Here is a 16,659-nt window from a genome sequence, read left to right on the forward strand (position 1 = left end):
CCCTGATGGGTCCCGAGCAACACATAAACACTTGTGTCTCATCTCTAGAAATCTGGCTCAGGGGTACTGCAGAAGTTCTTTGTAAGGAAGTCTTCTTGGTAAACATAAAAAATAATGAAAATCAGGAGCTCTATATGGAACATCTGTCTTTTACAAAGGACTAAGCAGTAAAAGAACAGTAAGCAGAATCTTAAGAAGACAGTGGGCAAACAATTATGCACTCAAGAAAGTCACGGTTTCTTTAATGAAAAGCAACCAAGAACACTGTCAGTGTCCAGTGACTTCATGAGACTGGACATACCATTGACTTCGGTCACTTTTTCATCAGTTAGCTGTTATTTGCAACAGTTACAGAGTATTAAATTTCAACAGAATACATCACAAAAATCCTGCCTTTTCACTCCTTGCACCAACCAATTGATATTCCAACTTACAATTATGACAATATTGAGGTGTAGCACCATCAAATATGATCCACATATGGGCCAAATCTACTCGAGCGTATTTTCAGTTTAAGAAAAATATATTAAAAAATCAGAACTTTCATTAAAAGCAAATCCATTTTACATCCAGTGACTTGAAACCAGAAACACAAGGATCAAAAAATTCCAAACCTTGTTCCTTAGAAGTTTTTCCTGTTCTGAAATATGGCACTGTCTCTCATCATTTTCCTAACCTTCTACCACTTGATATTGGTCTACTTTGGTCAGCAAAAGATATACAGCAGAAAATGAAGCAAGCACTTTGCTTAGTATTTTTAAACAGAGATAGCAACAAAAGATGCCAAAGCATTATACTAAAGGGTATCTTGTGCTGGTCTTCCATACTAAAGGCTTCTGTGTCATTTGGCTTTGCAAAATCCTCCTTTTTGACCATGATCCAGAAAAGGATTTCTGCATTTCCCATGTCCAACAACCACTGACTTTCAGGGAACTGTTTGTACATAGGAAGACAAACCCACACTTTTGCTTCTGTATTTTGCTGGGTCAAGATCAAGGCACCAATTATCTTTCTAGATGCTTGTTTTGTTCTGAGAATCACTTTTTAAAAGCTAAAAAAGGCTTTAAAGTGTGAGTTTTAAAAAGCCCCAAGACCCAAGAACATTCCTAAAATAATTTGCATTCCACAGCAGAGGGCAGAAACATTTCCATTTCAATGAGTCTGTGGAGAGGATTCTGGTCTACTTGCTGAAACTCAGGACTGAGCTGGCACAAAACAAACACAAGACCCACTTGTATGAAGTCATGTGAAAAAGTACTTTTCCTGTGAGACATTCATTCTCAACACATTGGCTGAACTATTCTCATCATTTTCAACTCGAATTCCAATTTCCCTTTAGGAATAGGCACTCACTTTTAGGCAGGGCAGTCACTGACAGATGAGCAGATTGATAGGGAGATTCCCTTGTCTGTGTTCTTTTTGGGGAGCCTACCTCAAAAAGTCAATTCCTGGAAATTAAAAAAAAGTTTTACAAAAGCCTTGGCTTTAACACTGTCTCCTTGTACAAGCTCACTACTAATGTATCAGAAGCTGCCTGCTTTCCAAAACTGATGACCAGCAGACCAATGCGGCAGAGGGCCCACACGCTCCCACCTACTGCCACAATCACATCTGTGACCAGAAAGGGCAGGCAGTATTTAGCAAACTTTTGAAATCATAACAATAGGTCAACACTTTGCACACCTTGCCTAGATTATGCTGATTTTAAAACTCCCAGTTTCAGACACAAACTTTGCACATATCTACAACACGATCCAGATGCATCCTCTGTTTCAGTGTAGTGTTGCTGCCAAATTATGCAAATACTAATTTTCAATTTATTTGGTCAAATGTCACTTTCAGAGTGTTACTCTTACTTTTAATGGCTTTAAACCCCAGTTCTGGAAAAGCATCATTTCATCCAGAAACTACCACAAGTTTTCACTTGAAAAAGGAATTTAGGTACAGAATACCGGTGGTTTTTTTACTATTTTATTGGTAAAGCACCTTAATTTTAGAGGTGCTGTTTTCATGGTATGCTTGGAATGCCTGTGGTACATAAGTAGAAAGAAATTCAAATCTTCCAAAGACTGATTATATAATTGGCTAACAAAAGTTGTATATATTCCCAAATATTATTTACCTGTTTCCTTCCTTTTTCCTTTGATTATGACACCATATGACAATTCCAAAAATCAGCAAGGCATGACTCACAGACCACCACTGAATAAATGCAGATACAGATTCAAATTCAATTCAGTGAATCACCATTCATAGTCAGCATAATCATAGTCAGCATATCTATCACTCAGGTATAGGAAAAAGTTGGTCCCCACTGTCAGCTAAAGACGAGTTGAAGCTCTTGTTTTCCCAGAATGACAGCATGTAGCACAGTTATAATTAGATTTCTTCTTTCAGAGGCCTGGATGCCTTCTTACTAACTATACAGCACACAGCCCCTTGGGGTCCTGTGCCACTTCTTGTGTGTGACTCAAGTAGTCCAAAAATAAAAACGTGGCATTAAATGCATAATGTGTGCTTATTTAAAATTCTAGCCTTGTGGCTTCATCCTGTACAGTAACATAGTCCTGGTCTTTTCTCTGGCAAGACTGAAACTTAAATAAATGCAAGGCAACTGGCTCTCTTCTATGCAAGCTTATTTTGTCAGTGCTGGAGAATGTAAGAAGAAGTAGGAAATCAGAATAACAAGGCCAATACTGAAGAGCCCGCAGAGGCTGGTAAAGGACAATTTCATAGCCACTATCTCCACTGAATGAACAAAACAGTTAAAAATAAGTGACTATCAACTCCCGTATCATTACTAAATTAGCTACATGAAATTTGGTGCACCACGGATAAATAAATACTAAGTACAGCAACACACTATTTCTTCAATTAAAATTTACCCTGATATAAAAAACCTTGTAACAATAAACTGGAAAAAATCCTGCGATCTCTGACCCTTCCTTAAAAGTTCACCAATGGGTCACTTGCTGTTATTTCTTCACTCAGTTGCGTGACCTCTTCAACTCCAACTTTGACATCTAAAACATTTATTCAGTATGGTCCAGTGAGTTAACAAAAACCCAAATCCACTTGACATCTGCACCTTAAGTTATCAAAAGATCATTTCAGTGATTTATAAAATCTGGATGAACATAATCTGTAAGATTTCATGCAGGATGTAAATCTGCAGATGGAACAACTTAGGGTTATCCAAAAGTGCCCACTACCCAGTGCTTAGGTAGCTTTGAAATGTACTTTCGTCATTGCATCATTACATTACAGTCTCCAATTTCACTACAGTGCTAAAAAAAAAACCAACAAAACACAGGGAGAATCACTATGATTCAAGAGTCATTGCTCTGCTGGGACAAACTGAAAGCCCAGCTGACATTTCTTAACGATGATATTGATTATGCTATCCTGTAAACTCCAGAAATTTTTAAGATCATCCCTGTCAAAATAAACGACTTGAAAATGACTACTGCAATTTCAGATTCTGAAACCCAAATACATGACTGGAAGTACAACAACAACCTTGACACCTAAACAAATTCACATTTTTTGCTCATAGCTTGGAATTTAGAAAACCCACTGTCAAATTATAGTTTTAAAAATAAAAGTAGATAAGAGGAATAATCAGAGCAAAAGACATGCTGTAAAGGCAATTCAGAAACTTAAACAGCCTAAAGAATTTGACAAGAAAAAAAGTTTTTAAGTAATATATCCTGCTTATATTTTTACAGATAAAAAATGCACTCTGCACTGTCCTCAAATCTTTTGTAATCTGTTTTACTGATGAGCACGAAATATTTGAAATAACTTCATTTTTACATTCCATTTTACTTTAGGAAGTTGATAGTCATTTCTCTAATGTTCTATTTAAAAATTCCTTAAATTTTTAATAAAATTGATTTTAAATGGTAATAAGTGATATGTAAATATTTGCTTGTATGAGTGCTGAGGCCTGCAGAGACCTCAGTGTTCTGTGATTAGGCTTAAATGTTGACAAATCATAGAAGTTCTAAGCTCAACTTACAGAAGAAAAATAAGTTAGTTTTCTCTTTTACTGCAGAATAAGACAGAGTGGAAGTCAATTTATTCGTTTGCTTATCCTTCTTTTCTTCCTGTCTGTGTCTCTGGTTTGGTCAGGGCAGTGTCTCTTCATTATTGTTAAAAAACACATTAAAACCAGGCTACAGTTTTATTACTAAAAAAGCTCCACAGATCGTAGCAAACTCAGCAGAAAAATCTGTAGAGTAACTCATGCATTAAAAAGGAAGATGATTCTATCTATCACTCACACTAGGAATATTTCAGAGTGAAGAACAGCATGTAAATGTGCACAGGTCAAGTAAAGATGATTTCCAAGTATGAAAATTATTCTTGTCACTGGCAGCTGTTGCGCGAGAAGTAATAAGGTCCAGAAGCCTGGCTGGGCACAAACAGTGATAAGAATATCATTAAGATCCATCTGCAACCTCAAAAACACTGAAAATTCCCCTGCAATCTTTTGTTCTAAACAAAAGTTAAAATCCAAAGTGAAGTGTTTCCAAAACAGGACAGCCACCATAGCAGTAGAAAGCGTCTCACCACCATCTCAGCCCCAACTGAGCTGATTGAGGCAAAAGCAGAGAGCACTCTTTAGAGCCACAGAACATTAGGATCTCCAGATTTTATAGTAGTGGCATGGTAGCTTTGCCTGCTTTTTTACTTGTGTTGTGAACAGTGACAGGTTCGTAAAAACAAATGAGTCCTGAACCAGGCAGAATATTTCCAGTAAAACTTATTTTTGCCTGAACGTATTCAGCTGCTGAAACCAAAACATTCTGCAGAAATGTATCAGTTTCACTGGCTCTGTGTATCAGCACTACAGGTTGCGTGGTGTTTTGCCAAAATTCTTAGTTGCACTGTCCTTCACATGGGAGAGGACAGCCCCCAGCGACTGGAAATCCTCACCTGACACTGTTTTCCCAAGCTCCATCAGCACCCGCCCTGAAGGCCGCGGGAGAACAGCGATCTCTTGTCAGCGCTTGGCACCGCCAGAATGAGAAGGGCCCATCCTGACTGCCAGGTCTGCAAGAAGCAAGTGATGCATTCACTCTGGATACATCGTGTACTAGCTGTAAAAATTTTCCTCCCTGGAAAGCGTTCTGAAAGAACCATGGGGAGGAGTGGCTTTATTCAAATGCACTTGGATTCATGCTGGCCTGCAACTCCGAGCTTTTGCCGGATGAGCACTGGGCATACAAAGAGGTAGTGTTTCAATGGGCAAATCACCTGCTGCCACACTGTGAGAGGTATTAAGTCACCTGTTTAATTAGTATGGGTGACTGCTGATATTTCTAAGAGCAGCTGAAGCAGAAAAGAGCTTATGTTGGTTCTTCTCAGCTCCTCGATTTAATTGCTTAGAAATGTTAGTAATCTTGGAAGGGGTTCAATGCATTCTCTTCACTCAACAACACAGGTGAGCCATAACTCCCACAAAGAGAGAAAACATGGAAGGCCAGAAAGCATCCTGCACTGCCCATGCAGTTTGTAACATTAAAAAGGTCTCCTGAGACCTCTTGGCACAGACAGCTGAGCTGAAAGCTAAAACTCACTGAAAACTAAGTTCTATTTGAACTTCCTACACTAAAAAAACAAATCTGTTCTTCTAAGAGTTTCTCTTTTGTTTCTTCGGTCTGATTTCAGTTATGTTTTTATAAACTCTTTTACCTAATACTTTCCAGTATGTCACTCTCTTTCCTTTGCCTACTGTCTGTTTCCAAACCTTTGTTCAGCATCACTGCCCTCTGACAGCAGACAGCCTCAGCACAACAAAGGTGCAGAGACGGCTCTGGAGGTGATTCCACCTGACCCTGAACACACAGTCACCTCTCAGAAGACAAAACTACAGACTAACTTAGCTATGTTTTTAATGCATACTGCACTGGTCCTTCAACCATTTGTTATTCCAGGACAATATAATGCTTAGATACTTGATGTCCTCCTTGGGTGTCAATCTGTCAAAGCACTGGCAAAACACAATTTTAGTGATTTATAAATCACTTGCTTATTGCTAAGCCTTACAGTATGTTTTAATCTTTAAAAAAGCTCTACTAGTTCTAAAGTTATTTATTTCTGTTAGATAGGACTGGACAGGCCAAACAAGTGCTGCAGATCACATACAGCTGCAGTGATTGAAATAACATTCTGGCTAAACTAAGCCAACACAGTTGCTGTGACAGTTAATGAACCGAAAACACACGTGGGACTTACACTGCTGCAATTCTCCCTAAAACATGTCCACCATGCAATTGCATAGGACATCCCTGCTTATTCCTCAGCAGTCCCTCAGCACCATTCATAGCAAGAGGAACCAGGAAACGAGACTGAGTGGAGGAGCAAAGAATACTGCTCCACCATGCATTCTATTTGCTTGCTACTGTGTATGATATGCCACATTAGATACCACTACTCTTTTTCCTAAGTGCTATTCTCTTACATGCACTGCAGAAAAACAAAAACAAAAATATCTATACTGACTCCGTTATCTACGCTGTGTCACAGCAGTTGGGGGCGATGTTGGGTACCACCTTTACTCTAGGTATTGGGTACGCTACTCAGGGGCATCATGGGCACTGCTGTATCCTCTGTGTGCCCACACACAAGCCTCTAGCCTACCCGTATCATGCTTGTGACTTTTAAGCCAAAAGCACGTGGCTGACCATGCTGGTGACAATACCATCTGCACCCTACTAGCTGCTATCCTGCATTTGCTGCAAATAAGTTTCCCCCACAGTTCTTCAGTGGGTTGTTTGAGAGCACTGTAGGATGGAACGGTGCCTTCCAAAAGAATGAAGCCAGACTCGTTATTAATCCATGAATAAACCTGGCTATTCAGGTGACATCAGTGCTCCCAAAGCATCAGCATGCAGCCTTTCCCCAACAGCTGGCATCACTAAAGAGACAATGCATGGTGCCAGCCATGCAATGAACAGTGTGAGCCACATCACGCACAGTCCTTGTGATAGGATGGGTCAGGCAGGTCAGCCACAACACCTCTCAGCACACAGACTTGATATTTAGCACTAAAACAGCTCCATGTGCTGTCTTGAGAGACACCAGCTGAACTGCGCTCAAGTCTTCCCAGAAGGAGCCCCCACTGCCCCACTTAAGGCAAAAAGAACAGTGCCAACCTAGACAAGATGGATGTACTACTGTAAGGGATAGACAGTCTCCTATCATATCTCAATATACACAAGAGACAACTTTGCTGCTCCTCAGAATATACACATCTACTAGGCAAAGAAACATCTTCATAGGACAGACCTAGTCCCACCTTCCTCAAAGAATGGGAGGAAGACAAAATGACTGCAACAGGAGGACTGAGTCCCAGCAATTGGGCTGGGCTGAACATTAGCACTTGCTCTCTGACTCTGCAGGTCAGGCAGAGCTGGGAGGCCTTCCCCAGCACTTAATCATGGAGAGTAAGGACCAGGTGCTGGTCCTAGCAGCAGACCATGGTGCTAATCCTGAGACACCCTGCACCCTCATTTAGACTCCCGCAGCAGCCCTTAAGTTAAGATGAACAAGACAAAATGTACACAGAACCTCCTCTTCATGGCTAATCTTTCAGGCTCTACGCTGACACAGACAAGAACTAGAATTTTCATTTTTATTTGTGTATATATTATCATCTCAAAGATCCAGACCTTTTTCCTATACATGCAAATTGAGGTTCTCCAGAGGAAAAAATGGCAAAAACGAAGAAGTTAGACAGAGTTACCAGCCCAGAATGACTGACCTTATTTCAAACCCTTTTACAACCCACAGCAAGGACTGGAAACATATTTCATACCCACCAGAGTTTTTAACAGGCTTAAGCAAGAGAATATGGTGTCAACAAGTCCGGGGATGCCTTTTAAAAATCATGGATTCTGAGTGGGATAAAACACTGTGAGGTAATCAAGTGCTCTTTCCAATTCATTAAAACTAAAAATAAATGTCTTTTAATACACTCTGTATGGTATCTTAATTTCAAGCTTGGAATTACAAGCGATTAATGCTATTTGGGAAGCATACATTTCCCTGTCTTACGTTGTTTGTGAAACAGCTTCTCCTAAATAGTGTTCCAGGCACAGGAAGGAGAAAGCTACAAGCAGATCTACTCTGTCCTCCAAGACAGGATTAGTTTACCAAGGCATTCTTGATCTTGATTTAGCACTGCAACTCTTGCTGTTTTACAGACAGGGATCAACCTCCACAGGACAGGCAGAAAAATCAAGAGAAAAGAGCAAATTGCAGAATCATGGAGATAAAGACACGTGGAAAGAACCATCCCTTTGAGATTTTTCCTGTTAGATATCTGCAAACCAAAACATGCTTTCAACACAAATTCCAAACAGCCTGTATTTAAAAGGATGCCCTGAGGAAAGGTAAAAGTTGGTACAAAGAAAAAAAAAAAAAAAAAAAGCAAAATATCTCATTATCCTTGGGATGTGCAGAGTTAAATGTCATGGTCAACTTCCAGGGTTTTCCCAAGCCGTATTCAAGGAGACTGACCTTCATTCTGTTGTAACTGTTGTTATTTCCTGCTAGTTACCATAAAATAGCAGTATCCTTGCCATTATGCTGAAGAGATTTCCTACCTTCTTACACACACACGCGCAAAAAAAGACGAGTTTTTTTCTGGGTTTAGTGATAATTAAATGGTGTGGCCAGTTGTGGCACGTGCTTAAGCAGAAATATGTGACCGCTGCTCCCTTAGCACGTGGAGCTGTCTCGTTTGATTCATGCTTATCTTAGAAAGCAGGAACATCTTAAAATAAAGCTGAGTGGAGCCAGGAGGGAACTCGCTGGCAGTGCATGCTTTAAATACACTCCAGTTCTGCAAACATCTTGTGAGCAAGACTACCCTTAATGAACAGGATTATTTATGCCCGCAAAGTCAGGTGTAATGTGAAGTGCTTGAACAAATGAAACTTATAAAAAACAACATCAGCAAAGTCTGCCCAAAGTGCAGAGCGTGTATTCACTTATGGGTGGGGTGAGGGCTGATGGTTTTGGGTTTTAATCATCAGCCACAAAGTTAAGTGCTTGAGGGAAAGAAAAGGGGGGACACAGTCCCAGGTCCTGGCCCCTGCAACGCACTGCAGAATAACCATGTCACAGCAGCTGGGAGAACTACCTTACACTACTCCCTCCCACACAGCCCTGGCAGGGCAGCCATGGGAAGAAAAAACAGGTCTTTACAAGGAGGGGATTCTCTACAGGGCAGATATCAAACAGGAAGGAAAGAGAAGTCACCATCTTTAGATAGGGAGCATTAGTGTGCAACCCACTGGCTTACATGCCTGCAAAATTAACACTAACAAGTGACCACATTAAAAAGCAATAAGTCTACCTAGAAGCAATACACTCAAAGCACTTCAACTCATTTTATTTTAAAAGCAGAGTGATTTTAATATACCTTAAAGAAGCCCACATAAGGCTTCAGCCTGGAGGTGTAAGCACTTCATTTTACAGCCCTTTCTGCCTTAAGAGGTAATTCTTGTTGTGCTTACATGCTTTCCTGCACGCAGCTCTCCAAGCCTCCCACTGCCAGTCTCAATATGATGTGTAGCTCCACAGAAACTGGCAGTTCTCACATCTTTTCTACCTTTTATTCCCATTCAGCTCATCTTCTACTTCTTACACAAACAGTCCCACTTTCTCAACGTGCAGTATTTACCATAAAGTCTGAATGACTAGCTCCTCTTCAAATGTCAGAGATGCTTCCTGAGACCACGTAAAAATGAGAACACTGTAGCAAACAGTTTCTTACGCAGTCATACTACTCCAGGATCTGTATGAGTTCCCATTAGGTTTGCAAATGAGACTTTGACTGCTTTGACTTACAATGCAGAACAATTAAGTGCACACTAATGATGGAAAATATACCTAATGCATAGCTGCACCTCAGCAGCAAGTGCATGCAATAACAAACAATAATTATACCATTTGTCACTGATCCTGTCACTGTATCCATACTCCCATCTTATACACAGCTCCCAGCGTGGCACAGCCCACTGCATACTCACAGCAATATGCAGGAGCAGCATCCAGCTCCTCCAAACCATAGAATTACAGAATCACAGAATAATTAAGGTTGGAAAAGAACTCTAAGATCATCTAGTCCGACCGTCAGCCCATCCCTACCATGCTCACTAATCACGTCCACATCCACTCAGCTCTTAAACACCTCCCTGGGCAGCCTGTGCCAGTACCTCAGCACTCTCTCTGAGAAAAAATTCTTCCTAGTATTCAACTTGAACCTCTCCTGGCACAATGTGAAGCCATTCCCTCTCATCCTATTGCTGTTACCTGTGAGAAGAGGCTGATTTCAAACTCACTACAACTTCTGTTCTGGTAGTTGTAGAGAGAGATAAGGTCTCTCCTGAGCCTCCTCTTCTCCAGACTAAGAATCCCCAGTTCCCTCAGCCATTCCCCGTAAGACTTTTGCTCCAAATCCCTCACCGGCTTTGCTCCTGGACATGCTCCAGGGCCTCAATGTCTTTCTTGTAGTGAGGGGCCCAAAACTGAATACAGTGCTCACCAGTGCGGCCTCACCAGTGCTGAGTACCCAAGAATGACTACCTTCCTGCTCCTGCTGGCTACACTACTTCTGATACAAGGCAGGATGCCCCTGGCCTTCTTGGCCACCTGGCACACTGATGGTTTGCATTCAGCTAACACTGCAGATGTTTTCCCTCCATCCCAGGCCAGTGCTAGTCTACCCAAGAGATCAACTGAGGATTGGCAAGGTGACGGAGAAGGTGAGATCTCTTCTTTGAAGCCCTACTGGTCTCCCATTCAAAAGGCTTTGCAGTGTCGTGCCACGCTACTGGTTCCAAATGAGCACCGCCTCTCTCAGGGCCTTCAGCACAAAGAATGCATGAGCAGCCGTCAAGGCACCAGCTGACACTTGGTGCCACCACACATAACTAGGCATCTGGGACCCAGAACATGTGTTCTGTCAGTCGCTGGTAGAACTGAGCACCAGGCCCCATGTGCTGCTGGAAATCCTACAGCCTCAGCACTGAGGGCTCTGGGGGCCATACAGGTCTGGCGCCTCTTCCTTCCTCATTCTGTCAGAGCGGGATTTGCTCATCTGGCAGTGACACCACACACATCCTTTCCCGCCACTTCCTGGAAGGAGGATGTGTGTGCTATTTGTATTTCCTATTGAAGACACTTATCACCAAGGTGAGATAAACATATACAAGAATATATAATGTATATGCATGATATAAGTAAGACGTATCCAAAACACAGCTTGTATTTTGTCCTACAAAGTCGTTTACGAGTTTTAGAATACCCGCTGAGGATAGAATATTCTATTTGAACCTCCATTTTAAAGACATACTACACTGCACCCTTCACCAAATAATTCAGATATCTTCTCCAATCGCCTTTTGCAGGGAGCTCCACACTTGTGTCCATGTCACATACGGAAAGCAACAGCCCTTGGGAAGAGTTTGGCTGTCCTGAATGCACTCTTCCAGAAACACTAGTTGTCGTTTCGCTGTGAGATGCAGACTTTCGACAGAATAAAGACCAAAGAAGAAGAAACAGAAAAAAGAAAACAAAACTGAAAGTTGAAATTTAACCGATTCAGGTACTTTAAAAAAAAAAAAAAAAAAAAAAAGTAGTACCGGTAAATGCTTCCTCCCCCAGAATTAAGAAAGCACGTCCGCCCGGGAGCCAGCGCCTGACCGCAGCACGCTGCTGTCCCGCTGGAGATGGGTGAGAAACCGACGGGAAGGGCGCTGCGGTGCGGCTGCCTGTAGGAGCTGGCGCTGAGAGCGGGGCGGTGGGCACAGATGCGAGCCCGCAGCTGTTCCCCAGGCGGAAACCAGCTCCCCGAGCAGTTCCGTGCCGAGCCGCGGTCCCACGGCCGCCGCACGGCACAACACCGACGGCCGAGAGATGCAGCCCCCCGCCCCGCACCCAACTCCGAGGGCTTTTTGTTCCTGAAGTCAGAGCGGGCTGGACCGGGCCCAAGCGCCCATCCCGAGCACTGTGTGAGAGGCGCGGCGGACGGACAAGTCCGAGCTGGCGGGCGGGGGCTGCGGCTCGTGAGAAGTTGGGGGGTGGAGAAGAGCAAACAAATAAAATCAAGAAATAAAAGGGGGAAAAACCCCACTCTCCCTCTGACGGCGCACTCATCGGCGCCGCTGCCTTCCCGCAGGTGCCCCCCGCCGCGCCCGCCTCCCCCCTCCCCCCTCGAGGCCCGGCCCCGCTCACCTCATGGCGCGGCTCGGCGGGCGCTGCCGCTGCCCCAGCGCCGGGCCGGGGAGCGCGGCGGCGGCGGCGGCGACAGAAGCTGCTCCCGTCCCCGCGGCGGTGCCCGGCCCCGGGGAGACGCCTCGCTGCGGGGCGGGGGAGGCCGGGCCGCGCAGGGCCGGGGGCGGGCGGGACGCCGCGCCTCCCTCCTTCCCCTCTCCGCCTCCTGCGGCCCCGCCGGCAGCCGCGGCCGCCCCCGGGAGCGGGCATGGAGCGGTCGGGCTGGGTACGGATCTGGGCTGGGGGTGTTAGTTTTGCCGCTCGCGGTCTGCTTTTTTTTTCTTGAAGATGTCGCAACTCGCAGCTTTAAATCTTAAAAACTGTTGTTGTTGTAATCGTAATGAGTCGTCAGTACTTCACGGGAACCGCAGAAATGTCCCCTTTTTCATTGGCCGTAGTTTTTTGCTTTAAAGGAAGGCACTTCATGGCATTAAAATTTCCCATTTTGTACCGTTATCTTCGGTCTCTGCTGCTGACAACAAAAGTGCTGAGCACAGCACTCAGTGAGCAGAGCGCACTTGCATGTGCATGTTCAGGGAGCACTTCCACCAATGCAACTTTTGTCCCTGGCTTCTGGTCCTGTCATGGGGCATCCTTCTTGGGGCACTGCTTCCCCTGCTGCTCCACAACCGCCATTCTGCACCGAAAAACCACAATTAGACACACCTGAGCCTTCTCATCTCCAGGCTGAACACATCCAACTCTTTCAGCCTTTAAGCTCTCAGTTTGATCATCTCTGTAGCCCAATACTGGCCTCAAGTTGTGTCAGGAGACGTTCAGGTTGGCTATTAGGAGAAATTTCTTCTCAGAAGGAGATGTGATGCATTGGCATAGGCTGCCCAGGGAGGTGGTGAAGTCACTGTCCCTGGAGGTGTTCAAGAAACATGGAGATCTGGCACTTAGCAACATGGTTTGGTAGGCATGGTGGTGATGGGTTAATAGTTGGACTAGATGATTATAAAGATCTTTTCCAACTTTAATGACTCTGTGATTCTAACAAGTGCCAAATAGAGAGGAACAGTGGTATCCCACACTCTATTGCCTATGCTTTTGCTGATGAAGTCTGGCACGTGGCCTGTCTTCCATATGATCTTTACTGAGCTTGTGAGCCACCAGCACCTTCAGACCATTTCAACAGTGCTGCTCCAGGCAGTCATAGCCCAGCCTAACCCAACGCCCTGCTTCTACATAAGATGGGACCAGGGACTATCTCCAGGGATCCCTCCTACTCTTCCCCTTTGAGTCAGTACACTGTGTTTCAGGGAATGCTAGAGGTGCCCTGGCCATGAGAAACCAAACTGGAATGGTTTCAGTACTTCACTGCTACAGATTTTCACACGGGCATAAAGGTGCTTGCTGCAGGAGGGCAGGACAGGGATCATGGCTTCATAAACACCACACAGCCATTGCCATATATTGCTGCATACCACTGTTGTTAATACAGCTTCTGCAGATTCCTAAGGATGCAGCCATTAAAGGTGGGCGAGGTAAGGTCCATGCTTAGCACATGCACATAAGCAAGTGTGCAAACACTTTCACAACTGTATTTTTTTTTAATCTGTTCCTTCCCCAGCTCTTTGAAACCTGCGATTTCTGTCAGCAGCAAAACAGCTGTGAATTTTAGTCTCAACAGATTGCTCCCAGTCTGTCATTGCAATGGAGAAATGTAGTCCAGTTTGGTCCATCCACGTCGAGAGGATTTCAAGGGGAATTCCAAATGGACACTCTCTGTATCTTTCCCACTTCTCAAGCAGTTGCTGAAGTAAACATGGAGCTAATCTTCTGAGCTGGTTGTTGGAGCGATGCTTTGGCTCTTTGCAAAGAAATCAATAGATGGAAACCAGATGGATACAGACTTACTGGGACCAGCAGCTTTTGGTACAAACACACAAAGATGAGCAGCCTTTCTGGGTATGAATGCTCTTTCTGATGAGTGGCAAGCCTGGGCACAGCTAAAGAGGAACCAGCACTCAAAAGCAACTGTGCTCAGCTCCTCTGAGCTACAGATGCTCTTTTGTACAAAGTTCAATGCCCAAATTAACTTTGTGTCCTGTTTCTGATGGTTCCTAGGGAAAGCCCCCATGCTGGCTCCAGCACACACATGTGCTGCTTATCAATTAGAAAGCCCAGAATCCCACGATCTCCTTGAGGACTTTGATGGGTGACCTCAACTGCTGGCTCCTAACACTGTAAATACGAGTTTGTAAAGGCTGACATTTTGGGGATCTAGTGCAAAGGGAAGTCCAGGTGGGTGTCACTACAGAGCAACTAACAACCTGGAGCAGGTAAGAGTAGTGCCTTTCCATGCATTCTGGAGCCTGTCCTGCCTTCTAATGCCTGCGGTGCTGTCCCTTCGGTCCCCTCCCGCGTCCTTCACACACCCCTGGCATTGTGCTGCTGGGGTATTGACTGGGGAGAAGGATTGCAGATCTTGGGAATGGCCCCAAGCTGCCTGATACAGTGCTGGCCAGCTCACTTGCTGTGACAGCTGCTCCTGGGTACACAGATCAGAGAGAAGGGGTGTGGAAGGCAAGTGTCAGGAGAAGTTTTATGAAATTTTTACTTTGTGGCTTCGTGGTTCTTTAAAAAACATTACCTATTGCAGCAGGCTTAACCACGATACTCCCTGATCACCTTGATTATTGGGATATCTTCCTATTTCTGTGGAAATCTGCTTGAAGCTTACCTGAGAGCAGCGACTATACTTGTTCTGTTTGATTTTAATGTAAACACCAAAGAGAAGCTCCATCCCAGAACCTGAGCTTCTTTCCACCTTCAAATAACCATCCTCAGACTGCCCTTGGGCTGCTGTCCCATCCATCTCACATCCACTTTGTGTAAAAGCTTTTAAGTTCTCAGCACTCCAAAGTTCTCTTCCACACTTCGTAATTCAAGGTAGAATTCATCACCAAGTCCTTAGCACCATCAATTTCCTCTCCAGAATAGCGTGCCTACGTGGTACAGAACTATCGTAACTATACACTAAAATCAGAACTGGGTTTAAGGTACACATATTGAGCTTACTACAGTACAGTTCTGAAAACCTGTTAAAAGAGAGAAGCCTGGAACAACAGAAAAAGTGTATACTTAAGAGGAAGATGAGAATATACTGGCAAAAAACACTTATGTCTGAACTAGGTCTGCACGATTACAACAGAAGGATGGGTGGAGCCTCTATAGCAATTCTACCAGAATGGGATTGAGGGGAAACAGTCCTGAGCATCTTGCTCAAGAATTTGTGCGTGATCCAGCTCTTGGAGTTTGATAAAGAAATGTGTATGTCAGCTAGAAGGCTCATGTGTTCACATAGCCAGCTCTCCTCTTTTTCTCACCTCCCTTAGCATGAGAACTACTATAGCCTTTTGGTAGATAGAATAAAAGTTGCTGTTGAAGATGAGTGAAGGAAGGTTGTTCAAGTATGAAAGAAGGGATAGGAGAGACCTGTTAGTTGTGGAGACAGTAATATCTGTGTCACAGTTTTCACTTACTTCTGAATTCTGGGTCAGTGCAAATATTTGTGAATTCAGATACCTAATATGAAAGGCATTGCTTTTTAATAAAAAGACATAAAGGTGAAGTCTTAAAGCAGGAGTTAGCATCCAAGAATAAAGGCTGGTGAACCAAACTCCTCCATTCTGCCAGGCTGTTGGTTGTTCCCAAGAACTGGCATTTCTCCATATGCAAAATGAATGCTTAACATTCTGGAAAAAATATAGTAATTACATTTTATTAATGACAACTTGCTCTTGAAAAGTATCTCATCATCTGCCTTTGGGGCTCCTGCCAAGGGGCCAACTGACCACAGCTCCCAGAACTGTAGCGCTGCAGGGGGACCCAGAAAGCCCAAACCCCACCTCTGTTTGCAGTGCACAGTTGCTGCATGCCCTGAGCAAGCCCCATCCACAGCACCCAGAGGGTGCAGGAACCTAAACATGGACAAAAATGACAATCATCATGAGAAAATTAGAGCTGCTTTCCCCAGAAGGGCAGGTGCCAGGCAATCTCCCATCAAAAACCAGGCACAAGGATCGTTCTAGCATTCAGCTGTGTACCATCATAGCACATAGAAATTAGGTACAACAGCTTTGAGGAGCTGGTGCCTCCTCCAGCATGGACAGAGTGGGAGGCCCCCCTCTTTGCATTTTTAATCAAAAGCACAAGATCTTAAATCTTCCCATTCACCAGAAGAGCTTCATCAGCCAGTGTTTCCATCACCTCTCTGGCGATGTGAGATACAACTTTCAAGTCTTTGGTTTGGGGGAAGAAATGCTGAAGAGAACCCCAGAAAAACAAATAATGGGAGTATGAAGAAGCAGCTTCTGACCCAGGACAGAAACAAACAGTGGGCAATCAGCCTAGCCATACGGC

General features: G+C 44.0%; 1 protein-coding gene across 3 annotated transcripts in view; it reads right to left on the reverse strand.

The window, feature by feature from the left end:
• The window catches only part of PLAGL1 (PLAG1 like zinc finger 1), a 43,452-nt gene extending 31,126 nt beyond the window's left edge, over positions 1-12,326 (reverse strand). The window contains exon 1 of one of the 3 annotated variants that reach the window (XM_048937199.1): positions 11,661-12,158. The gene's annotated coding sequence lies outside the window, so the exon portion shown is untranslated. Of the gene's footprint in view, positions 1-4,941; positions 4,961-11,660; positions 12,159-12,252 lie in introns of those variants that run through there. The other 2 variants (XM_048937200.1, XM_048937198.1) reach the window with 2 other exon arrangements.
• Positions 12,327-16,659: the final 4,333 nt, after the last annotated feature.

The sequence above is a fragment of the Lagopus muta genome, chromosome 2 (assembly GCF_023343835.1).
Source record: "Lagopus muta isolate bLagMut1 chromosome 2, bLagMut1 primary, whole genome shotgun sequence".
In the NCBI taxonomy this organism is placed as follows: domain Eukaryota; kingdom Metazoa; phylum Chordata; class Aves; order Galliformes; family Phasianidae; genus Lagopus; species Lagopus muta.